Source organism: Schistocerca piceifrons, chromosome 7 (genome assembly GCF_021461385.2).
Source record: "Schistocerca piceifrons isolate TAMUIC-IGC-003096 chromosome 7, iqSchPice1.1, whole genome shotgun sequence".
Taxonomy (NCBI): domain Eukaryota; kingdom Metazoa; phylum Arthropoda; class Insecta; order Orthoptera; family Acrididae; genus Schistocerca; species Schistocerca piceifrons.
In genome coordinates, this window is record NC_060144.1 from 385,908,707 (window position 1) to 385,935,223 (window position 26,517).

A 26,517-nucleotide genomic window follows, 5' to 3' on the forward strand; every position below is an offset into this window, starting at 1 on the left:
TCCACATGCATTTCTCAAATTTCCGGAAGAATGCCTTTCAAATGTTACATTTTTTAATTATAATTTATTGAACATTATGCTAGAGATTATGAAAATTCTTATGACACTGTTAAGTGTGACAAACTGGTGCTTATCTTAGGTGAACTGGGGGTGGATGACTGTGACATCCGATTAATCAGAAGTCTACAGTGGAACCAAAGAGCTTGTGTGCGTGTCGATGGTCCACTGTCAGTTGTAGTGACGATTGTGAAACGATTTCGCCAAGGCTGCATTCTCTCCTCATTACTTTTCAAAATGTATTCTGAATAGATTTTCCTACATACTATTGATGAAACTATTAAGGAGTAGTGGTTAATGTAATTACCATCAATAACAGCACATATGTTCGTGACACTCTTATTTGCAACTAGGCTGCAGAATCTGTAAGAACTACTAATCCCCGTTAGTGAACGCAGCAGTGCCGTGCGGGTACGTTTTAAACATCATGAAGACAAAATGGATGGCTGTCAACGGAAACCGAGATGAAATTCTGGACACTCATACACTCGGTAATGATAAGATCGAAAGATTTTCATCACATAAATATTCGGGGTGTCAAATGAACGGCGAATTGGACTTATCTGAAGAACTGAAAATGGCCAGAAGTTCTTTTCAGAAAATGAAGAAAGTATTACACTATGCACCCATCCTCTTCGATGCTACATGTACAGTATCCGACTCTATGGAGTTGAGACCAGTCCATCCGAATCGGTATGTCAATCAGGCAGAACCGCCGTGAGCTTTGAGGCACCAGACTGAAGATATTCGTTTGGTAAAATACTGCCCTGCTGCGCGTGCGTAACTACGTAGTGCACACGCTCGTCCAACAGGGACCGAAGGCGTGATCATCGCATGGGGAGCACGAGGACCACAGGGCGGGTGCTCTAGTGTTCCCACTTCAGTGAGACTAGCCTCCTAGATCCACCGGTGTCTTGCGCCAAGCGGCGACGAGCACGGAACTTGACGCTCCGTTCCACAGCGGTGACTCTCGACAGACATACTGTTCCATACATCTTTTATTCTCCGATGGATTGCTACAGGTATTTATACTTTGGAAGCCAAGAGAAGAATAAGAGCATCTTGGTCCCGTTTGGATGCATTTGGTAATAACGTCGCCGTAGCTAACATTCCCGAATTCATAGAAAATCACAAATGCCACATCAATCCGTTGCCTACAAGTCACATCAAAGTCGCGCTGCGTTGCATATATACCGAAGTTACAAAAGTCATGCGATAACGATATGCACATATGCAGATGACTGTAGTTTCACATACAGAAAGTATAAAACGGCAGTGCACTGGCGGAGCTGTTATTTTTGTAATCAAATGTTTTACATGAAAGGGTTCCGGACGTGATTATGGGCGCACAACGCCAGTTAACAGACATTGAACGCGGAATGTTATTTGGAGCTAGAGGAATGGCACATTCCATCTGGGAAATCGTTAGAGAATTCAATATTCCGAGATCCACGACGTTACGAGCAACGTATCCGTTAAGACAACGCGGGGTTTGGCTATGGCAGCAGACGACCGACGCTCAAGTGGCTTTGCTAACAGCACGACATCGCCTGCACCGTCTCTCCTGGAGTCGTGACCATATCGGTTGGACTCTAGACAGACGGAAAACCGTGGCCTGGTCGGATGAGTCCCGATTTTAGTTGGTGAGAGCTGATGGTAGGGTTCAAGTGTGGCGAAGATACCACTAAGCTTGTACTAGCTTGTCAAAAGGGCACTGTGCAAGTTATTTGTGGTTCCATAATGGTGTGACCTGTGTTTACAAGGAATGGACCGGGTCCTGTGGTCCCACTGAATTGAGTATTGACTTCAAATTGTTATGTTCGGCTACTGGAAGACCATTTGCTGCTATTCATGGACTTCGCGTTCCCAAACAAAGGACGAATTTTTATGGGTTCAGTGCGCCATGTCACCGGTCGACAGTTGTTCGTGATTGGTTTCAAGAACATTCTGGACAATTCGACGTGGCTACTCAGATTGCCCGACATGAATCTCATCGAACATTTATGTGCCAACGGGACGTAACGGAGAGGTCAGTTCGTGTACAAAATCCTGTACCGGCAATACTTCCGCATTTACGGATGGCTACAGAGGCGGCAACATGGCTCAGTATTTCTGCAGGGGACTTCCGACGACTTGTTGAGTCCAAGCCACGTCGCGTTGCTGTACTACGGCGGGCGTAAAGAGGTGCGGCACGACAGTCTGGAGGTATCTCATGACTTTTATCACATCAGTGTACGTTGCAGCAACGCTCTCAGACGGAAGCTTTTTTGTATATTATTAATATTATTATTAAAATCTTAGGCGTATTTTCATGCTAAACGTGAGTTTGGCGCAAATTATATTTGTAAGGGAGGGGGAGGGCTGGCAGGAGACAGGAACAAACGGCGCTCTCTCCTCCCCTACACTCTCCTCCCCACCACCCCGTTCCCCCTTCAGAAGCGAACCTTGGATACGCTCCTGCAGCCCTACTCCGGAAGGGCAGAACTTCTGATTGCCACTGAACCTCCGACTCGTATTCTTGAAGCGTGTTGTTGATGGAGAAAAGTCAAATAGCATTACGGCAGTAGCATAATTGTGTGTGTGTGTGTGTGTGTGTGTGTGTGTGTCGGCGGAAGTTCCAAATGCCATGGTTCGATACCCAGTCAGTCCTAGGATTTTCATCACTTTCTTCGCCACTGGCAGTGTTTGTTAATTGAAAAATGCTGATTTGCGCCGTGGTCCTGAGTGCACGTTAATCTGTAGGCACCGCTAAACTGGCTGGGTAAGTTGGTACAAAGGTCAGAAGAGACGTAAGGCGTACCACGTCCAATACGACCATATGTAGTAAAGCACTGTGGTGTTCAAACCGAGCTCCGGGTGGATGACTGTTTTACCTAATAGTATATGCAGTACGGCAGTTTTCCAGCGGCGGCTGGATGACTAACTGGATAACGAAGCTCACCAGTACACCTCGAGCTGTTGAGCATTATATCCAGAGCTGTTTAAGCCTACAACAAAGAACTACTGCTTACAAATCGCCTTATGTATATCCACTGTGGGGAGGTTTAGCGGAAATTCCTACGATTAAAGTAGTCTTTGGTAATCCATCAGGGAAGGTGGGACTGGAGCCGGACACGAAGAACTTGAGTAATTATAACAAAAGCATAGGCTGTATTTGGATTCGATGTTGTCTATTCTTTTTAATACGTCCAACCAGTTTCGACACCAAATGATTTTATCTTCAGGCCCCAAGTGTCAACTGCCACCCACAACTGTTTTCATGTGCATGAGCCAAAATTAGCTGGATTACGTACCTTCCTTGGCAATAACAAGCGCAGCATGGTTAAAGTCTTCGCCTCAGTCAGTCTGTCGATTCTTCTGTTGTGTAACTCGCCTCTTGCTGTCAAAGGCCATCCAACTCATTGTTTACCATACAATTCCATTGTTCCAATTCCACCAGCTTTACATCTGTTTGCCCAGTGCCGCACATTGCTATAATTAAGTCCATAACCGTAAATATATTTCATTCGTCGATGGATTTTAGTTGGAGCTGCTGTTAGGAACATCCAACACTTTTTGACAGAAGATCGTGTTAACATCCGAACTGAACGCTACTACAAGGGATCTTGAAAAATATCATATAGCTAACGATCTTGCAAATAATTTCTCAGGCTGCTAGTAGAATACCAGAAAACGGATGATTATTTAGAGAATCGATTTTCTATCTTTAAAAGAACTTCAAACGTTTGAGTAATTTATAGATGAGTTAGTGTGTTAACTATTTTATTTTAAGCACTTCAGCAAGAAAAAGTATAGGAAACGTTTGAAATTAAGTTTAACATTTGTTGGAAGGCAGTAAATGCTTTCATTATGAAAGACTGGATGAATATAATGTGTACAATGATAAAATTTTTCACATACTCAGATACTGTCTAAATTGTGTTGCGAATAAACTTGGTAGTAAAGACTTAATAAATTAAAACGTTTTGTCTGATGCTGAAGTTTTACTGGAAGAAGAGTGGAAACTTCTTTCATTTCACCGTTTTGTGTACGTATGTGTGTACGGTGGTGGGTGGGTTAGGGGGGGGGTGTCAACGAGAAAACGTTTTGCTAACGTTTGAAATTAAATATAAAGTTTGTTGGACGTCGCTAAGGCTCCCTCTCAAATCTCTGGATGAACAAAGTCCGGGTATTTGCATGCCGTCGCATCGGTTGCGCTGCCTCAACACATTCCCAATTTTCATATGTAATAGTTGCTTTATTGTGTTTTACTTTTAAATTTTTAAATTCAATCAATAATTACGCGAAATATTGAAAATCAAATTTTTGTTGTATCTGGTAACCGATAGATAGGCACCTGCAATTTGTACCTGGTTTCTGGACAGCGTTTTATTAATGTAGATAAGGAAAGGTGTCGCCGTGGACTCACCAGGGTGCCGCGTGTTCAAAACTGGGAGCAGGACCGCACAGTGAATGCGAAAGGGCGAGTGATCAGTGGCGACGTTATGCCTATTGAGCTCATTGCTTTTATGGGCGGGTGTCCACATTGCCAGCAACACTCACACTTAAACGCTTCCTAAAGGACAATAAAACGTGCTGCTACCTTGTCTGGTTTAAGTAACTATAGCTTTGAGCTATACTTTAATAACAGTAGCTACAATATATCTTCTTTGCAAAATTCAGCTGTAACTTTACAACGCATCTTGATGTCCCACGGTGAGTATTAACAACAGCTCTCCAAGCGGAACAAAAGCTCTTAATTTTCAGAGTTCGAACCGCACCTGCAAGACCAAGACCGCATAGAAATGTAAACAGTAACAGAATGCAGGCAAAAGGCGGTGTGGTGCAGGCTCCTCGAAAATTTCGAACGCCACGACCGCCGGTTTGTGGCAACATTTTCAACATGTCCCCAATGAAGTGTATTACGCCTGCTCGCAGCTAGGGTGTCCATTTAATTATCATTTCATTTCTAGCAAAGCTGCATGGTCATTGGTGGTAACTGTTCTTTCGGGAACAGATACTACCGTCATATATAGTGAAAACTATCAGAACTGTCATTCATTGAATTGTTATTGCAGTATCAAATAACATTATATAAACATTGTGTACGAATGCGACAATTGTGTATCGTGTAATTATTATCTTTCTAATTGTTAGTTGCGTAATTAACCCTAGCAATACCGAGGCATTTCCAATATGCGTATTATCAAGGGGTGGGAAGTACTTTATGCTCCCCTACCCTCCCAAAAAAAATTAATTAATTGTTGTTGAATTATATTAACAACACAATTTTTAAAGAGGTGCTGATGTGTAAGTGGGGTTCAGAACCTAAAAATATATTTTAGCATACTCTTAGCAATATCAACGCACTTTCAATGACGTGTACTACAGACTTTATCACCACAAAAAAAAGAAAGAAAAATCTGGCTATGACATTCAGTGGAGAAACTGACATGTAGTACTGAGACTTACCCAAAAATTTAAGTTTAACTGAAAAATTTACCGGCGGAGGTTTGAGTCCTCCCTCGGGCATGTGTGTGTGTGTGTGTGTGTGTGTGTGTGAGATTTCACACACATTTGAACATTTTTTTGAAAAATTTGAGACATATATGAAGTTAACTGGAAGAACTCATTAAAAACATTATACATATTTTTTTGAGAGATTAAAGTATAAAATAACTTACTAGATTACAATATCTTAAAAAGATAGGTGTAGAGTACATCCCCACTCCCTCCTTGGTATTGCAAGGGTTAATGGAATGTGGGGTCTGTCATAATTTTTACACATCGGGCCATAAAGTTCACGCAGCAAATAAATAAATAAGTGTTAGGAAATCGATGACAGTATGTTGCTTCGTCGCACGGTCCTGTTTCGGCCACAGTAACTACACAGCTAATTACAGCAATAGCTTGCGTCTACCAGGGATTGCAACAGGTCCTCCGAGAAACGCGCTGAGTAGTTGCGCGCCAGCGGTGCCAGTCTGCGAGGACTGCAGCAAATGAAGGCATTTCTTATCGATCAAACGTGGTAAAAGTATACATCTACATCGATACGCCACAAGCCACCGTACGGGTGCTTGGCGGAGGGTACTTTGTACCACTACTAGTCATTTCTTTTCCTGTTCCACTCGCATATAGAGCGAGGAAAAAGTGACTGTCTATATACCTTCGTATGAAGCCTAATTTCTCGTATTTTATTTTCGCTGTCCTTACGCAATGTATGTTGGTGGCAGTAGAAATTTTCGGCTGTCAGCTTCAAATCCCGGTTCTCTAAATTTTCTCAATAAAGTTCCTCGAAAAGAACGTCGCCTTACCTCCAGGGATTCCCATTTGAAATCCTGAAGCATCTCCGTACCACTCACGTGTTGTTCTAAATTACTGGTGAGGCAGCCCGTCTTTGAATTGCTTCACTGTCTTCCTTTAATCCGACCTGGTACAGATCCCAAACACTCGAGCAGTGCTCAAGAACAGGTCGCACCAGCGTCCTATACGCGGTCTCCCCTACAGGTGAGCCACAATTTCCTAAAATTCTTCCCTATCACAACCCTCATCTGCTCGTTCCATTTCATATCGCTTTGCAACGTTCCGCCCAGATATTTAAACGACTTGACTGTCTCAAATGGTTCAAATGGCTCTGAGCACTATGGGACTCAACTTCTGAGGTCATTAGTCCCCTAGAACTTAGAACTAGTTAAACCTAACTAGCCTAAGGACATCAAAAACATCCATGCCCGAGGCAGGATTCGAACCTGCGACCGTAGCGGTCTCGCGGTTCCAGACTGCAGCGCCTAGAACCGCACGGCCACTTCGGCCGGCTTGACTGTCTCAAGTAGGACACTAATAATACTGTATCCGGACGTTACAGGTTTGTTCTTCCTACTCATCCGCATTAACTTACATTTTTCCATATCTAGAGCTAGCTGCCACTCATCACACCAACTAGGAATTTTGTCTAAATCGTCTTGTATGAATGTTTGCCCTGGAACGATACTTCAGTGGGTCGGTCCTACTACGTTTTCTACACTCTGGTGCAACCTTCTTGTTCTCATACTTCTGGGAACAGTTCATTACTCTAGGGATCGCTGGTAAATTCTCCTCCGTGCAAATACCAGTGATGCTATTTTCTTCCATTGCCAGCATTCGAATGGAATGCCTGAAGTACAAGCGTTATCGATCCTTTTCGGTCTCGTAATAAGTTAGTGTACGGCAATTTCGGCTGTAGCATTTGCAAAAACTCCGTTCATTAAGATCTAACGTTGCACCTGCCGACAGACAACTCGTCTTATTTGAGACTTGCTGGCAGATTAAAATTCTACGCCGGAACGAGTCTCGAACTGGAAACATTTCCAAGTGATTGGATAGCTCAGTCGATAAGAGCACTCCGCGCCAAAGACAAGGTTCGAGTGCGATAGAAGGTGTCAGCCTGCCAGGTAGTTCCAAAACAACACACATTGCACGGTAGAGCGAAATACGCTTTATGAGAACTTGGCTTATGGACGTAAAAACATAGTCACCACTGAGTTCAGAAATCCATTAATCACCAGTACCTAAGTTTTTATTTGGTTTTGTTTTTACAGTGTCCATTTTGACCCTTGGATACACGAATCAGGATTCCACCCTGGTGTCCACATGGCTACAGTAGGTTCTGATAACTTGACGTGCCTGCTGACTGTCTCTATTTGTAGTTATTACACACTTCTGTTTGACATTAAAAAAAAACCGGAGGTTTATTTCTGCTTGACGCTCTTGCTTTGCGTAATAGGTGGCTTACCGCAGAACACAAACGCAATAAGCACCTCATTTTCCGCACTGGGTATGTAATCGTCCTGTGGAATGCGATGCAATATTCCCAGAGTCATGAACGTATCCTGCCTAGTATACAGCGCAGAACCACTGAAAACATAACACTGAATGTGCTGTCTGCGGCGAAGTGCAAAGTGACCCGTTGTAACACCTCTTCACTCACACGCGTGGAGAATTTCACCGCAGACTAACACGCATGGAAAAACCTGAAACTGGAACACTGCCCAACAGGTGTCATTGTCTGATTACGTGCAGTACCGCACACACCTTTTCCATATCTGTTCTAAACCAGAAAAAAAGGCAGGAAAGGTTCGTTCCAGAGTACACTAACTCTAGGCGAGGAAATCCTGTTGCTATTTGCACTCCAGTATGGCCAGGAAGGGGAGGGGAACAGAACGCAGACAAATTGCTTTGTGGAAGTTATGTTGATGTTGTTTTCAGTAAGAAGGCTGGTGTGATGCAGCGACGCTTGCCTAGTATTCGGCAGGAAGCACCAAAATTAACGTACCAACCCCATTAAGATAGGGAATAAAGTCCGGGAAAAAGGTGACGACTTGCAGATTAGAAACAGTTCATTCCACAATTCCTAGATAAATAAAATGTTATATGCAGTTGTCCGCGGGAAATGCCTGTACCAACAAACGGCACTTCAATTTTGGAATGGTGCATTCGAATGAGCAGTGTGCTCAGTTCGGCTTATGACGTAAAAAAGAGAGATCGCATCGCAGCCCCGTTTCGTAGTATGTTACGGTGGATTCCACGGGAGTTATCCTGTATTTCAAATCCGCGAATGCACCGAAACGTGAAATCTGTGTTGCGACGTCACAGATCTCATCGCCCTCGACGTTCATGCTCTGTCTGAGGATTACTTCAGGCATGGGCAACTGGCTTAGTCGGTGACAGCGTTTGCTTCGGAGGGCAAAGATCGAACTTCGAGTCCTGACCCGGCAAGCAGTTTTAAGCCATCGGGAAATTTAATTACAACGTGCATCCCTATGTAGTGAAGGAGTAGTCCTCTGTGATTGTATCTCATTTAGATGCCTCAGAAAATAGTTGAATTCTGAGTCGATAACAGTGTTATTTATCAAAAGTGAATATAAAGTGAAACCACATTTCTCACTGATTACTGAGTGTTCTCGAACACATCATCCGATTTTCCAGAATTAAATGTAATCGTTATTGAGCAACATCTGCATTCTTTACCAGAAAATCTTGCAGATCTAAGCGCCGTCCGTCTAAATGTAACATTACCAATGAACGCACATAAATACCGGGTAATTGCCTATGCCCACAGGTTTAGAATCAAATTCTAATTCGAATTTCGAGACTTCTTTTACTAATTAACGACGATAATACATTTTCAGCCTCACAGACATTTCTCATTTTGAAACTTCCAGAATGAAATTTTCACTCTGCAGCGGAGTGTGCGCTGATATGGAACTTCCTGGCAGATTAAAACTGTGTGCCGGGCCGAGGCTCGAACTCGGGGACCTTTGCATTTCGCGGGCAAGTGCTCTGCCAACTGAGCTCCCAAGCACGACTCATGACCCGTCATCACAACTTCAGTTCTATCAGTACCTCGTCTCCTACCCTTCAAACTCCCTGCCGCCGTTGGATAAGCAGCTGCCAGCAGCAAGTCGTATACTCTTAGCTTACTTACTTGTTACATAGTTTAATTCTTAATTTCTTTGCGTGTTTTTAGGTACTTACATTGTTTAATTCATAAATTTCGGGCGTATTATAGTATTTGAGAGTTGTAGCATCGCACTTTAGTGTTTACTTCGTAGATTCTAACTTAAATTGCGTGTGAGTTTCGTATAGGAGGTGTAATTTCGAGTTTTAGTTACTGTAATCGTAAATTCAGGCAGATTGTAGCGCAGTCGTTAGGCATTTGTACAGGTTAGTTCATACATTCTTTGCGTGTTTCCCTTGCGTTATCTAGGCACGGACTCGTGTTTCAGTAACTGTTGTTCAACATCGATTAGAATGGACAGGGACTGTGATTGCTGTGTTCGGATGAGGGCTGAGTTGGCATCCCTTCGCTCACAGCTGCAAGCGGCGCTGACTTCGGTCGCGCAGCTTGAGGCTGTTGCCAATGGGCACCACTGTGGGGAGCCGGACTTGAGTATCACGGGGATGTCAACCTCGTCCCGTCTGTCCCCAGATCGGTCTGCCGCTGTGGTTGCCCCGGTTGCTGCCCGCAGTGGGGCTGAGCTCTCGCCTGTGGTTGATTGGGAGGTCGTTCCAAGGCGTGGCAGACAGCGAGAGACGTCCCCGGAGGCTGATCAGAAAGCCTCCCCGGTGCGTCTGACAAACAAGTTTCAGGCACTGTCTCTGGCTGAGCTAGATGCAGCTGCCTGCCCTGTTTCAGAGGATCATTCTCAGCCTTCAAGGTCCGGGCAGTCGCAGAGGGTGGGCTTATTGGTAGTTGGGAGCTCCAATGTTAGGCGCGTAATGGGGCCCCTTACGGATATGGCGGCTAAGGAGGGGAAGAAATCCAGTGTGCACTCCGTGTGCATTCCGGGTGGAGTCATTCCTGATGTGGAAAGGGTCCTTCCGGAGGCCATGAAGAGCACAGGGTGCAGCCAGCTGCAGGTGGTGGCACATGTGGGCACTAATGACGTGTGTCGCTTTGGATCTGAGGAAATTCTCTCTGGATTCCAGCGGCTATCTGATTTGGTGAAGGCTGCCGGTCTTGCTTACGAGATGAAGGCAGAGCTCACCATCTGCAGCATCGTTGACAGAACCGACTGCGGACCTTTGATGCAGAGCCGGGTGGAGGGTCTGAATCAGAGGCTCAAACGGTTTTGCGACCGTGTTGGCTGCAGATTCCTTGACTTGCGCCATAGGGTGGTGGGGTCTCGGGTTCCGCTGAAAAGGTCAGGAGTTCACTACACTCAGCTGGCGGCTACACGGGTAGCGGAGGCTGTGTGGCGTGGACTGGGCGGTTTTTTAGGTTAGAAGGCCTCGGGAAAGTACGGGGTGGGCTGCAATCTCAAAGGGTGCATGGCAAATACCGGACGTGCTTGGATCAAGGAACAGTCGGAATTGTAGTTGTAAATTGTTGTAGTTCTGCTGGGGAAGTCCCTGAGCTACAAGTGCTAATAGAAAGCACAGAAGCTGAAATCGTTATAGGTACAGAAAGCTGGCTAAAGCCTGAAATAAGTTCTGCAGAAATTTTTACGAAAGTCTCAGACGGTGTTCAGGAAAGATAGATTAGGCAGAATTGATGGTGGAATGTTTGTGTCTGTCAGTAGTGGTTTATCTTGTAGTGAAGTCGAAGTAGATACTCAGTGCAAATTGGTATGGGTGGAAGTTATACTTATCAGCCGAACTAAGTTAATAATTGGCTCCTTCTACCGACCGCCAGACTCCGATGATATAGTTGCTGAACAGTTCAGAGAAAATTTGAGTCTCGTAACAAATAAATACCCCACTCATACGGTTATAGTTAGTGGGGACTTCAAACTTCCCTCGATATGTTGGCAAAAATACTTGTTCAAAACCGGTGGTAGGCAGAAAACATCTTCCGAGATTGTCCTAAATGCTTTCTCCGAAAATTATTTCGAGCAGTTAGTCCACGAACGCACGCGATTTGTAAATGGTTGCGAAAACACACTTGACCTCTTAGCCACAGACAATCCAGAGCTAATTGAGAGCATCATGACTGATACAGGGATTAGTGATCACAAGGTCGTTGTAGCTAGGCTCAATACCGTTTCTTCCAAATCCACCAGAAACAAACGCAAAATAATTTTATTTAAAAAAGCGGATAAAGTGTCACTAGAAGCCTTCCTAAGAGACAATCTCCATTCCTTTCGAACTAACTATGCAAATGTAGACGAGATGTGGCTCAAATTCAAAGACATAGTAGCAACAGCAGTTGAGAGATTCATATCTCATAAATTGGTAAGAGATGGAACTGATCCCCCATGGTACACAAAACAGGTCCGAACGCTGTTGCAGAGGCAACGGAAAAAGCATGCGAAGTTCAGAAGAATGCGAAATCCCGAAAATTGGCTAAAATTTACAGACGCGCGAAATTTGGCACGGACTTCAATGCGAGATGCCTTTAATAGGTTCCACAACGAAACATTGTCTCGAAATTTGGCAGAAAATCCGAAGAAATTCTGGTCGTATGTAAAGTACACAAGCGGCAAGACACAGTCAATACCTTCGCTGCGCACTGCCGATGGTACTGTTACCGACGACTGTGCCGCTAAAGCGGAGTTACTGAACGCAGTTTTCCGAAATTCCTTCACCAGGGAAGACGAATGGAATAGTCCAGAATTTGAAACACGAATAGCTGCTAGCATGAGTTTCTTAGAAGTAGATACCTTAGGTGTTGCGAAGCAACTCAAATCGCTTGATATGGGCAAGTCTTCAGGTCCAGATTGTATACCGATTAGGTTCCTTTCAGATTACTCTGATACAATAGCTCCCTACTTAGCAATCATAAACAACCGCTCGCTCACCGATAGATCTGTACCTACTGATTGGAAAATTGCGCAGGCCGCACCAGTGTTTAAGAAGGGTAGTAGGAGTAATCCATCGAACTACAGGCCTATATCATAGACGTCGGTTTGCAGTAGGGTTTTGGAGCATATACTGTATTCAAACATTATGAATCACCTCGAAGGGAACGATCTATTGATACGTAATCAGCATGGTTTCAGAAAACATCGTTCTTGTGCAACGCAGCTAGCTCTTTATTCGCACGAAGTAATGGCCGCTATCGACAGGGGATCTCAGGTTGATTCCGTATTTCTGGATTTCCGGAAAGCTTTTGACACCGTTCCTCACAAGCGACTTCTAATCAAGCTGCGGGCCTATGGGGTATCGTCTCAGTTGTGCGACTGGATTCGTGATTTCCTGTCAGGAAGGTCGCAGTTCGTAGTAATAGACGGCAAATCATCGAGTAAAACTGAAGTGATATCAGGTGTTCCCCAGGGAAGCGTCCTGGGACCTCTGCTGTTCCTGATCTATATAAATGACCTGGGTGACAATCTGAGCAGTTCTCTTAGGTTGTTCGCAGATGATGCTGTAATTTACCGTCTAGTAAGGTCATCCGAAGACCAGTATCAGTTGCAAAGCGATTTAGAAAAGATTCCTATATGGTGTGGCAGGTGGCAGTTGACGCTAAATAACGAAAAGTGTGAGGTGATCCACATGAGTTCCAAAAGAAATCCGTTGGAATTCGATTACTCGATAAATAGTACAATTCTCAAGGCTGTCAATTCAACTAAGTACCTGGGTGTTAAAATCACGAACAACTTCAGTTGGAAAGACCACATAGATAATATTGTGGGGAAGGCGAGCCAAACGTTGCGTTTCATTGGCAGGACACTTAGAAGATGCAACAAGTCCACTAAAGAGACAGCTTACACTACACTCGTTCGTCCTCTGTTAGAATATTGCTGCGCCGTGTGGGATCCTTACCAGGTGGGATTGACGGAGGACATCGAAAGGGTGCAAAAAAGGTAGCTCGGTTTGTATTATCACGTAATAGGGGAGAGAGTGTGGCAGATATGATACGCGAGTTGGGATGGAAGTCATTAAAGCAAAGACGTTTTTCGTCACGGCGAGATCTATTTACGAAATTTCAGTCACCAACTTTCTCTTCCGAATGCTGAAATATTTTGTTGAGCCCAACCTACATAGGTAGGAATGATCATCAAAATAAAACAAGAGAAATCAGAGCTCGAACAGAAAGGTTTAGGTGTTCGTTTTTCCTACGCGCTGTTCAGGAGTGGAATGGTAGAGAGATATTATGATTGTGGTTCGATGAACCCTCTGCCAAGCACTTAAATGTGAATTGCAGAGTAGTCATGTAGATGTAGATGAAGCTCTCCCGCGAACCCTGCGGGCTAGCACTTCTGGAAGAAAGGATATTTCTCACCTTGGCTTACGTATGAACCTGTTCCTGCAGGCTATATTTTCTTTCTCGTTACCAAGTATCTGTTTTGCCTTCGTATCCACTGCAATTTGTCTGTTTCTTTTTCTAGTTTCTTTCTTCTGTAGCATCTATAAAAATCATAATTTTACTTGTCGTGCTGGGGACATTCCTACGCAAGTTGTCAGACTGGAAATGTAAGGTTAACTGCTGCTACCTCTAGATGTTTCTTTTTCTTTCCCACGATAGAGAGCTATTTTTAATGTCTCAGTGAAATACGGGCTTTTTGTTTTCACAGTGTTTCGACGAATGTGATTTGTTGATTCGGCTTGGAAGGACTTCTAATATGTTCAATCCCCACTTTTTCGATCTATGATTGATGTTAGCTTTTTTTTTTCATTTGGAGTCAAGAGTTTCACCTCAGTATGCGATCATTTCTCCAGATCAATCATGGATTTAATATAAAATGTGTATTTACTTTTGCCTGTCATTTGTTGCTGATAACTTAGTTCATATTTCACTTTTCGTTTTCCTGTAAAAGCCACATCGCTCTACCATTAGGAACACACTTCTGAGTGCTAAAATTTACCTTTTCCGATATTTTCGCTCTCTTGGTATTTTTCAGTACAACTGTCGACGCCGTTCCAATACAGCTCACAAGTCCAAGAGACTCAGAATAGCGGAGATAAGATAAGGCCAAAATCTGCCTGTTTTGCAGACGTGAACCGCGCCCATGACGTGATAGGAAGATATGGTGTATGTTCGATAACTTCCCTGTTCAGGTGAAATTATATCGCAATATCAGGACACAGAATAAATTTGTTTCAGTCATAATTAAGTCACTAGAAGAGGATTAGGTCCCATGCCTTCCCCTTCTCCCTTAACTTCGCGAAATTTGAGTTTTCGCCTTCTTACACTCATGTCTCTTCAGAGTCTAATCATCAGAAAGCAGAACTTTTGCATCTTACCACCTGTCTCGCTCGTATTCCTCGATTTCAGATCTGCGATTTCGTAACTAAGAACTGAGAATATGTACGAATAATCTGTTGCGACAAATCGCTAATTGGTACACAATTGACAGAACTTGGGGTGATTCAAAAAGAAGGAACAGATTTCAGTTGTTTATTACAGACCAACTGTAAGAGTGAGAAAGACTCTGCGCATGTCACTGGACAGAGGAAGGTTCAAAGTTTTGACACAGCTGCGTTTTTGTTTGTAGCAACTTGGCGGCTACACCACAAGAGAAATTATTTTGTGTGTTATAATTTCGCAAAGTCAACCCATTTTTGGCCTCCCACGTGACTAGACCTCACACCTTGCGAATTTTTTTTTTCTGTGGAGGTACATATAAGATAGAGTCTTTGCCTCATTCGTGGTAGATACTCTTCAAGATCTGAGAAATCGAATTGTTGAAGCTGCCGATTCAATAAAGAGAACCAGTTTTGATGTTTCTTGTGTAACGTATAGTGCTCATGTTGAATGTATGGCACAGTGTCTTTGCGAACGTAAGACTCTGAACTTAAGCTCTGTCCAGTGACATACTCAATGTATTTCTGTCTTTCACAGTTTGTCTGTAAAACAAATGAAATCTGTTCGTTCTTTTTCAATCACCTTGTGTATTGACTGTCAGTTGTTTCTTAACGTCACCTGTTTATTTTTTTTAAATTTCACAGCATAATTTTTTCTTTTTGAAACATTCATACTGCCCTTTCTTTTTCTACCAGGTGTCCTACTGTTTTGTCACTGACGATAACATTTCCGTCAACCGCAAAAAGTGTCTGGAAAACTGTTATTTTAAGGACATTGTTCCCAGCCACTCAGTACTAGCATTAGAATGTTTTGGCACTGGTAAATGTTTAGTAAAAACCTGAACTTTGTGTGTGGACTTTACCATCTTTCTGCTTCGTAATCTGTTTTCCAAGTGTGCTCGGAACCACCTATCTCGCCTTATTCTCTTTTATTCGAAGTGGGTCTTACTTATTCCGTGAAATCTGATGGTCAGTAAAACGAAATGGTTGTCATAGAGATAAAATGAAACCTGTGTTTCAGTAACCCTTGTGAATCGCAACAAATATAACTTTTGGAAACACTTCCACCAACGGTCATGTACTTCTAATACTTCGAAAGTGGCCAGTGGCTCTGAAACCAGGCGCCTGCTCCAACACTATAGTTGAAAAACGCCCTACGCTTACTAAACGTATTTTCGGGAGCAATCTGGAAAACGTCGCTCATCCCTGCCATCACATGTGGAGGCTGTTGCTTATACGCTCATTAACATCATTCGCCACTAATTTCACACCCATCCATCTACTAAATTTCAAATCATTTTAAGTAATTACTTACAGTAGATTTCGTTGTGTTTGTTTATTGGAGCTATATTTAGCACGATTCCTTCTGTCGCTTGTGTGCAGCACCTAAATGACGTTACTTTTTTCTCCTGCAGGTTCCATGACAGAAGAGAAGACACTGTAAAGGAACCTCCGTTTCACCTACTCGCCATCGGACTGAATTCACGAGACTTGGTAAGTTCCTTTTTCCCGTTTGAATGACTACCTCGTTCGTTCGACATTTAAAAGTTCTTCGAAATGCGTTACGTCATGGTTTGGCTTGCGCAGTGAAAGTCAATTCAGAATGAAGCAAGCATATTATCAAGGTTAAACAACAAATGAAGGTTAGTGTTAGCACTTTCAACAGCTGAATTCCGCTCGCAACTTTTTTTCGTCAGCAGCAGGTAAACGAAGGTCACGTCAGAGGAGCAGAACTAAGTACTATAGTCGGTCTCCACTAATCTGGATGTCGAGACTGCGTCGAACTGGTCTGATATAAAGACGGTTGCGGTTTGAGTCCCCTGTAACGCGCTGATGTAACAACGTGTTGCTTTTCTGAATGGCCACGTACAGACCAGCGTCCAGTTCTTCATTGGTCGCGGAATATTTGTTACTAGTCAAAATGGAACGCGAGCTTGAATATCTATAGTTTCAACAACGTCTGTGCTTTTAGTCGTTGAGGAACAATGTATCAATAATACTCGTACTTACTGAAGAACATGCATGCCATTGCTACAGCTTCCGTGACACTTTGTCAGGAGACTGAGAAAGTCAAAACTGAGTGGAAAGTCAGGTAAGATGATTCCACGCGACAAGAATAATACTGGCGGGAAAAGACGCCACACCAAGGAAGAGTTGTGTGACATAGACGAAAGTTGCTAGGAGTGTTTCTACATTTGAAAGATGATGTCTATTCAAATCTCGCACCAGTCGCATATGAGCGGCAATAGCAACGCCACTATGAGAATGGAAATAAGATTTCCTTTAATTACACGCCGTAAGGTCCTGACCTTTAGTTACCTTTGAGATGGGACGTGGTGAGTTGATGTTAGTCACGAATGACTTTAAGGTGACAAAGATGCCATTGTGAACACCTCACCGAGTTTGAACGAGGTCAAGTAATAGGGCTACGACAAGCTGGATGTTCCTTCTCAGATACTGCAGAAAGACTTGGCAGGATTGTAGCCACTGTACATGATTGCTGGCAGCGGTGGTCACGAGAATGTAGGATCGCAGGAAGATCGGACTTCAGACGGCCACTGGGCCCTACTGAGAGGGAAGCCAACGTGTTCGAATTACGGCTGTGGCTCGTCGTACTGCATCTGGAGCAGCAATCTGAGCAGCAACTGCCACTCTAGTGACACAACAAACTGTTACAAATCGGTTACAAACATACCGTCGTTTGAGTCTCGTACAGATTCCCTTATGGAGGACATAGTGATAGACATCCCTGGGGTTGTGAAGCAGCTGAATGGGTTGAAAATAAATAAATCGCCAGGTCCTGATGGGATTCCAATTCGGTTTTACAGACGGTACTCTACTGCATTGGCTCCTTACTTAGCTTGCATTTATCGCGGATCTCTTGCCCAAGGTAAAGTCCCGAGCGACTGGAAAAAAGCGCAGGTGACGCCTGTATATAAGAAGGGTAGAAGGACGGATCCTCAAAATTACAGACCAATATCCTTAACATCGGTTTGTTGCAGGATTCTCGAACATATTCTCAGTTCGAATATAATGAATTTCCTTGAGACAGAGAAGTTGCTGTCCATGCATCAGCACGGCTTTAGAAAGCATCGCTCCTGCGAAATGCAACTCGCCCTTTTTTCACATGATATCTTGCGAACCATGGTTGAAGGGTATCAGACGGATGCCATATTCCTTGACTTCCGGAAAGCATTTGACTCGGTGCCCCACTGCAGACTCCTAACTAAGGTACGAGCATATCGGATTGGTTCCCAAATGTGTGAGTGGCTCGAAGACTTCTTAAGTAATAGAACCCAGTACGTTGTCCTCGATGGTGAGTGTTCATCGGAGATGAGGGTATCATCTGAAGTGCCCCAGGGAAGTGTGGTAGGTCCGCTGTTGTTTTCTATCTACATAAATGATCTTTTGAATAGGGTGGATAGCAATGTGCGGCTGTTTGCTGATGATGCTGTGGTGTACGGGAAGGTGTCGTCGTTGAGTGACTGTAGCAAGATACAAGATGACTTGGACAGGATTTGTGATTGGTGTAAAGAATCGCAGCTAACTCTAAATATAGATAAATGTAAATTAATGCAGATGAATAGGAAAAAGAATCCCGTAATGTTTAAATACTCCATGGGTAGTGTAGCGCTTGACACAGTCACGTCGATTAAATATTTGGGCGTAACATTGCAGAGCTATATGAAGTGGGACAAGCATGTAATGGCAGTTGTGGGGAAGGCGGATAGTTGTCTTCGGTTCATTGGTAGAATTTTGGGAAGATGTGGTTCATCTGTAAAGGAGACCGCTTATAAAACACTAATACGACCTATTCTTGAGTACTGCTCGAGCGTTTGGGATCCCTATCAGGTCGGATTGAGGGAGGACGTAGAAGCAATTCAGAGGCGGGCTGCTAGATTTGTTACTGGTAGGTTTGATCATCACGCGAGTGTTACTGAAATGCTTCAGGAACTCGGGTGGGAGTCTCTGGAGGAAAGGAGGCGTTCTTTTCGTGAATGGCTACTGAGGAAATTTAGAGAACCAGCATTTGAGGCTGACTGCAGTATAATTTTACTGCCGCCAACTTATATTTCGCGGAAAGACCACAAAGATAAGATAAGAGACATTAGGGCTCGTACAGAGGCATACAGGCAGTCATTTTTCCCTCGTTCTGTTTGGGAGTGAAACAGGGAGAGAAGATGCTAGTTGTGGTACGAGGTACCCTCCGCCACGCACCGTATGGTGGATTGCGGAGTATGTATGTAGATGTAGATGTAGGTTATTTGAAGGACAATCCGAGCCACAGGTCCTGTAGCGTGTATTCTATGACCCCAAACCGCCGCCATTTGCGAGTGCAGTGGCGTCAAGCGAGTGCCCATTGGAAGGCAGGGTGGAGGTCTGTTGTGTTTTCTAATGAAACCTGATTCTGCCTCCATGCCATGGTCTTGTGTTGGTTAGGAGGAGGCCAGTTGAGGGCCTGCAACCAACTAGTCTGGGTGCTGGACACATTGGATTTCCTGGTGTTATGATCTGGGTGCAGTATCGTATGACAGCAGGAGCTCTCTCTTTGTTGTACCACGCACCCTGACTGCAAATTTGTACGTTAGTCTGGTGATTCGACCTGTTGTGCGGCCATTCATGAACAGCATTCCAGGTGATGTTTTCCAACAGAATAACGCCTGCCAACATACCTTTGTTGTAACCCAACATGCCCTACAGAGTGTCGACCGGTTGCCTTGGACTGCTTTATCACCAGATCTGTGGAGGAGGAGATCAGTGTTTAAGGTCCCGTCGACAACGAGGTCATTACAGACGGAGCACAAGCTCGAATTAGGGAAGGATGGGGAAGGAAACTGGCCGTGCCCTTTCAAAGGAACCATCCCGGCATTTGCCTGAAGTGATGTAGGGAAATCACGGAAAACCTACATCAGGATGGCCGGACCCGGGATTGAACCGTCGTCCTCCCGAATGCGAGTCCAGTGCGCGAAACACTGCGCCTCCTCGCTCGGTCGAGATCTGTCTCCATTCAATGACATCATCAGTCGACAATTCAGCGTCATCCACAAACAGCAAAAACCGCCCTTGTATTGACCGACCAAGTGCAACAAATATGGAACTCCATCCCGTAACCAGATATCCGGAACCTGTACAATACCATGCGTGCACGTTTGTATACTTGCATTCGACATTCTGGCGATTACACCTGTTAATGATGTACCAGCATTTCACATTATCAATGGTTTATATCGCGCTTACGTTGACCCATGATTGTGCAACGTTACCTAGACAAAATGTGTTTCCGAAATATCATTTCTCAACATTAATTATTTTTTGGTGTTGCGATTTTTTTCCGTCGGTGTATCATCTGACGTCGTAGAGAGTTCTCAGCCCTTAACCTCGGAAACTAAACCACATTTGAAGTACCTTCGTTTTTCAAATAATGCTGTACTGTTTGCATCTAGTTCAGACAGATTCAGCAAGGAATTTTACAGAGCACGTCGAAAGTTGTCCTGAAATCATTTACAACAAGACAAAAGTAATATGTAGCTATCATTTCGAAAAATAAACTGTGAAGTCGTACAAAAAGCTGAAAAGTTTCTGTATTCAGAACTGTTGAGTACAACAACAAGGGTGGAAAGCAAAGATCGAGTAGAAATGGCCTGTATTGCATTTGATAAACTAAAAATAAATAGGCTGTTCTACACTAACCGTCCGATGTGTTTCAAAACAAAGCCCTGAAAAAGAAGTTTCGACTAATGGCAATGAGACGTTGACTTTATAGGTGAAAATCATTCAGGACGCTCAGCTTGGAAGTTACCACGTGATACAGAAAAACAAAGGTGTCAGAGAACAGACTGGAGTGAAACTTGTGATTATGATTGTAATTGAAGACATGCGCGGAAACGTGACATTTAGGGGTGAGACCAATGTCAGTTTTGATAGTTCGCGTGCAAGGCAAAAAATGGCAACACTTGCCTCTGAGCTTTTACATTTGAGGGTTAGCCCGTTTTTCCGTGCATGCCTTCAATTAAAATGAAGCTGGGCAGCATGCGTAGCCAGGTAAATGGGTGATAGATTTGCTGCGGAGGTTCTTTGCTGGAAATAATAGAAGACCGAACGACGACATTGTGCAATGTGTGTAGATGCCATAAGAAAACGTGCAGAGGCTGCGAACATCTGAAACCGCAATGTACTGAGTAGTCTAGACGACGCCTCTAAGCAGCAGTATAACTATACTACCACACACACACACACACACACACACACACACACACATATAACGTGGACCGAAAATACTACACAGCTCCAGCTAATTACCGTCGCCCCTAAACATCCCACTTGCCCATATGGGGCCATACTGATACAGGGGAACCAAGGTGCAATCTGCCGTAAGAAGAACGATGCCCTTTGAGTACATTCGTCACGCTTCTTTTTTCTTAGCAAGTACGCTAACAGCTCGCTGTTGAGCGCCATAAATTCATTTCTCTCTCTCTCTCTCTCTCTCTCTCTCTCTCTCTCTGTGTGTGTGTGTGTGTGTGTGTGTGTGTGTGTGTGTGTGTGTGTGTGTGTGTTATTTGGGTTGAGTCTATGCAATCAAAGCTCGTAGACAACAACCGAAGTGTGGCACTTTCGCATTTACATTAATATTCGGCAGCTGACTTAATTTAAAAAACGCGCATGTTATTGTTCTTAGCAGTTATCTGTTTTACAGCTTCTTATAACAGGTAGCTTGAGTAGAAAAAAAATCTAATTTGCCCTATTTATGTTACTTGTTTCACTTTCGGGACAGGCTAAGAGGTATTTTGATCCTTTAGTTGACTGTTTTATCTTTCTGCACCGTACAACAACCATAAGAATTGTGGCCTTTCATTGATAAATCATGACACTCCAAAGCGCCATGCATAGTATTTGTCCAGTGTAAAGCTAGAAAGACAGTGCTAGGAATTGATTTTGAGCTGCCCGCCACTCACGCTGTGGCCTGCATGGAGTGGTAAAATGTGTGGCTTTCGTAGTAGTTCGTAACGAATGCTTTACAATGCGAACTCACTGTATAAGGCTGCGTTGGATATATACCAGTCTAAGTACTAGGCTGTGTGTATATGTAAATGGTGTTTCCGGTAAGCACTCAGTTGTAACCATTTGCTGTGGTAACAGTGAGCAACGTTAATCGCTGTTATAGTTATTGAAAGGGATGCGGACCGTCGATGGAATTCCCAGAGTGTGTACGCAATATTTCTACATGCGAACAGTGCACGCTTTGTGTGTGTGCCTTAGCGTTCAGTATTGTTACCACCGTAATGGAATAGCTGTCGAAGGAGTGTTTGGTAGGAAACGGAATATGTCGCCTTTTTTAGATTTATAATATTACCTCCGCTGTTACTGAATGCGGGGAACACGAGGGACGTAGATACTAAAACGCTATTACATGCTAAACTGGACTCTGAAGAGACATTCCTGTAATGGAGCGGAGGCTTTAACTTCAGCATGGCGAGGGAAAGAAAAGCAAGGGGTTGTCATCTTCTTACAGTGATTTAGCTATGAGTAAAGGAAACCGATTCTGCAACTTCATACGACAATCTATTTCACTTGAACAAGGAGCGGATCGAACTTAACGCCACGTGTTGCTATCACGTCGTTATCATGGCGGCGCTTCCTGTCTGTAAAACATGGCAGATTTTATCTTCTATCTTATCTGTGCGATTCTGAGTTTTTCGAACCAGTCAGCTCGGTTGGATGGAATCGGCAGTTGCACTGCGAAATGCAAAGGAAGCCAAAATAACGAAGAGAGCCCGCCTCTTCTACAAGCCTTTGGAACTTGCAAAAGATACTGAAAAACAGCTTTTGTAGCAAATGGCGGCCATCGTGCCACGTTTTCTTGTCTGCTTTGGTATCAGAAGCCACTAACGCCCACTTTGCGATGACGCTGACTCACTACTGATTCGAATACTGGTGGCGGAAATAACAATTAGTGATACCAGAATTAAATTCCAACTCTTTTCACAGTGTCTTATGCATTAATGGCGTGGCATACTGTTGATCGTGATCCATTCGTCGGGTCCCCCCCCCTTCCCCCCTCCTGGTGTTACTCCATAGGGTAAAGAAATGGACCAGTATAAACTTCCATCCTGTCTCTCCCTTCTCCTTTCGAAATATCGCGGAACATGGCGTAAACTTGAACTGCGCAACCTAGAGTCTTCTGTATTTTGTGGGGAAAGAGCAAGTCGTGCATCATATGACCTACATATACAGAAAACTCTATAAGCCAATATACAGTTGTGGTACAGTGTAGTTTGCAACAGAACTAGAGACTTAATCATATTCCTTTCGGGAACGTAGCAAAGAAAAGACATGCCTCATTAAGCGTCCTAATCTCTCTTATCTTGTTATCATGGCTCCCACGCACGATGTATAATTAAGGCAGCAGAACTGTTTCACAGTTTTCCTCTACTAACGGTTTTCTACAGTCATCCAACAGACTTTCGCGAGAACTGCATCGCCCTTTTTTACAAAAAATGGCTCTGAGCACTATGGGACTCAACTTCTCAGGTCATCAGTCCCCTAGAACTTAGTGTGATGTCACCGCCAGACACCACACTTGCTAGATGGTAGCCTTTAAATCGGCCGCGGTCCGTTAGTATACGTCGGACCCGCGTGTCGCCACTGTCAGTGATTGCAGACCAAGCGCCGCCACACGGCAGGTCTAGAGAGACTTCCTAGCACTCGTTCCAGTTGTACAGCCGACTTTGCTAGCAATGGTTCACTGACAAATTACGCTCTCATTTGCCGAGACGATAGTTAGCATAGCCTTCAGCTACGTCATTTGCTACGACCTAGCAAGGCGCCATTATCAATTGCTATTTATCTTGTGATGCATGTACCGTCAGACCGATGTTCACCAATTATGGATTAAAGTTAAATATTCCAGAAATCACGTACTATTTTTACTACTATAAGACCTTGACCTGTTCCAGACCTCACGCCAGCCTGCGTGAGCTTAAACGCGTGCCTTTCGGCTTCCTCTCATAGTGACTTGGCTGTCTTGCCAAGTCACAACACTTAGAACTACTTAAACCTAACTAACCTAAGGACATCACACACATCCATGCACGAGACAGGATTCGAACCTGCGACCGTAGCGGTCATGCGTTTCCAGACTGAAGCGCCTAGATTAGAACCGCTCGGCCACATCGCTTTTTTTTAACAAATACCGATATTTATTTCTTTAGCTGAGATAACTGTGGCTATTTGCTGAAACGATGTAATTATTATACAAAATCAGAAATGTTGCCTATATTTCGTTTTATTTTACTGGGTCTACGTTTCGAGCTGATGGAAACTGAAGAAAACTAACTGCATGTTTGCCGAGCACAGTTTAGAAAGTATTTCAAAGATGTCGTAATACTGCGCACAGGCGAGAGTGGATGGATACATAAGGGGTTAGAAATATTATAAATCTAAAAAAAAAAATCGGTGAAAGCACCCAGAACTATTACAGAACGAGCAAACACTCTTTACCTTTTCCAGTTTGTGTGTAGTACCAGAAAAACTAAAGGTAAACATGATTACTCGACCAACCCCCAGCCTCTTGCTTTTCAGTTACAACGTTTTTACCAAGAACTTCATCCTTAAATGTTGTGAAAATTACTGGATCGCCCTAGACACACACAGTAAATAACACCCTATTGTGCTATGGTGTAGTGATGAAGTATATATATAACCCCTAATCCATTAGATGTCATGTCATCTTTTAATTTCTTTCTTATACAATGGGCGTTCCAAGAGTAATGCACACATTTTTTTTTCTTTTCTGAAAGAAGGCTAGTTTTATTCAGGATTTCAGTACACCATATTATTCCCCACTCTCTTGGCCATAAAACCTTGTTTTTCAAAATAATCTCCGTTCAGTGCGACGTGTACGCCACATTACTGGGAGGGCCGGTATGCCCGCACAGCGTCACTCTACTGGCCGACGTGGGAGCCAACGTCTTGCTGCGTTAATAACCTTCCCACCACATACGCACTGCCTCCCGCGGAATGCGTCCTTCATTAGTCCAAACAGATTGCGAGATCCGGTCTGTGAGATGCATGAGGAAGAGCAGTCGAGTGAAGTTTTGTGGACTCCTCTCGGGTGCACAGACTTGTATGAGGCATGGGGAGGGAGAAGTTCACCTGTATTTTTGTGGTGACGAACCTTCTGATGTCATTTCTTCAATTTCTCGAGGGCAGCACAATGCACTTCAGAGTTGATCGTTGCACAATGAGGGAGGACATCAAAGAGAATAACGACATTTTGTCAGTGGAGTGAGTGACTGATTATTTTGTAAAATTTTTTCATGAGTTTGACAACGCATGAACCTGTGTTCAGTGTATGGCGCCTTTGGAATCTGAAGATGGTCATTGTATGGCCGAAACCAGTTACGACTGTGTCATAAGAATGTGATTGCGTCTATAAATAAACAAAAAATTTTTACAAAGAGAATAGCCCTTTCGGAGTCCCGGAAGACCGTCGCCATGACTTTACCTGCTGAGGGTGCAGCTTTGAACTTTCTCTCCGAAGAAGAGGTGGTGTGGCGGCACTCAGTGGGTTGCTGTTTTATTTCCAGTTCGAAATGATGAATACCCATGTTTCATCGACTGTGACGATTTTCGACAAAAAATTGTGACATTAAGCTTCGTAAAGCGCAAGCGATTCCGCACAGAAGGTCCTTCGTTGCTCTTCGTGGTCTTCTGTGAGCCAGCGAGGGGCGCAGCGGACATACACCTTTGTGTATCCCAAGTGGTGGGCGAGTGCGTCAGCTCTATCAACAGAGATGTCCAGTTGTGCAGCGAGGTGTTTTGACAGTGGTCCGTCTGTCACATCGAATGAGGGTGCCCGCACGTCCCAGCATTGCACAAGTGACAGCTGTATGCAGCCGGCAGGTGGGGAGGGAGAGAGAGAGAGAGAGAGAGAGAGAGAGAGAGAGAGAGGGAGAGAGAGAGAGGACAGGTTTGCGTGGGCGTGCTTGTTGTGATGATGACAGGCGCCTCGCCGAACGACTCACCGTGCTTTTGTTCACTGCCAGGTCTCCGTGGACATTTTGCAAGCGTCTGTGGTTATCTGCGATGCTCTGGTTTTCCGACAAAAGAAATTCAGTAAAGCTCTCTGTTAGGAACGCATCTCCTTGAGTTACGGCATTCTGAGGGCTACATATAGCGCCGCCATCTGTAGGAAATTCACGAAACTATAGGGACTGAAGCGGGAAAATGCCACGATATCCCATAAAAGATACGGCATTTTTCGGCCGGAATTGGTCAAGAAAAAAAGTATTGCATTATGTATATATCTGGTCGTAGTGGATTCTTTGGTTCACAGCAACACTACGGGACATGAAGGATATCTTTGAAATAGTAACGATAGAAAACGGGTTTGTAACTCGACCCTACGATAAGTAAATAACAATTGTTTAAGTACACTAATGTAATAAATTCCACTCAATCTTCGCCGAGCATTCACCTACGAGTGACGTGAAGATTCGACAGTCGCGACATGTAGTTCGGATTCCACGTTAAACTGTAGCTCCCCTTTCCCTGGTAGGACTGTTATCGTAGGTAAGGACACACAAGTTGCGTAAGTGGCGACCAATTGAATGCTTTGCATTAGACCGTTTACTTACACGGAATTACTGTTATTAGTTTGTGGAACATTTCCGTTACATTTTCGTATGGCCTGTGCTTCCATATTATGATTGTATTAGCGCCTCTCCAAATTCGTTCCATATCCGCTGTCATACTTGT

General features: G+C 43.9%; 1 protein-coding gene across 3 annotated transcripts in view; it reads left to right on the top strand.

Moving 5' to 3' along the window:
* LOC124804696 (leucine-rich repeat-containing protein 24-like) overlaps positions 1-26,517 on the top strand; it is a 370,900-nt gene that overhangs the window by 158,768 nt on the left and 185,615 nt on the right. For all 3 annotated transcript variants that reach the window (XM_047264949.1, XM_047264950.1, XM_047264948.1), the window contains exon 2: positions 16,176-16,254. The gene's annotated coding sequence lies outside the window, so the exon portion shown is untranslated. The remainder of the gene's footprint in view (positions 1-16,175; positions 16,255-26,517) is intronic.